Source organism: Cucurbita maxima, unplaced genomic scaffold, assembly GCF_002738345.1.
Source record: "Cucurbita maxima cultivar Rimu unplaced genomic scaffold, Cmax_1.0 Cma_Scf00035, whole genome shotgun sequence".
NCBI lineage: Eukaryota > Viridiplantae > Streptophyta > Magnoliopsida > Cucurbitales > Cucurbitaceae > Cucurbita > Cucurbita maxima.
In genome coordinates, this window is record NW_019272051.1 from 397,922 (window position 1) to 398,394 (window position 473).

The window sequence follows — 473 nt, forward strand, 5'->3', positions numbered from 1 at the left end:
TAAGGATAAAAGAAAAAGACATTTAGAAGAAGATATGACTACTCTGAATTAAAAGTAATGTCTTCTGGATTGACTATGCCTTACAACTTTTATAGGCTTGATGAACAAAGTGTTCAAAGATTTCCTTGACACGTTTGTAATAATGTTTGTCACAACCCAAAATTTGAATCTCGAAATCAATGGTTGGACCAACCAACTATGCAATGAAATCATTTAAAAGCAAATGGACAAGACGAAATTACAAAAAAACTTTAGCGATTAGATAGAAAGTTTGAAATCCAAATCAAGGTGTTCCAATAGCATATGAGTTCAATGAAAAGTATGTAAATGGTTTACAAAACAACGCATGACAAATCTAAACAAAAAATATGCACAGACTCCTAGACGCCCCGGGACACTCGTGGCATTAAGATTCAGCACGCATTCCCGCCTCGAACCATGGCATCACTCACCTGAAAAAAAAAAAAAAAAAA

At 34.2% G+C, this 473-nt stretch overlaps 1 long non-coding RNA gene across 3 annotated transcripts in view; it reads right to left on the reverse strand.

Annotated features, from left to right (window-relative positions):
- Positions 1-238: 238 nt before the first annotated feature.
- The window catches only part of LOC111467954, a 2,646-nt gene continuing 2,411 nt past the window's right edge, over positions 239-473 (reverse strand). For all 3 annotated transcript variants that reach the window (XR_002714648.1, XR_002714647.1, XR_002714649.1), the window contains exon 5: positions 239-452. This is a non-coding gene — a long non-coding RNA (uncharacterized LOC111467954). The remainder of the gene's footprint in view (positions 453-473) is intronic.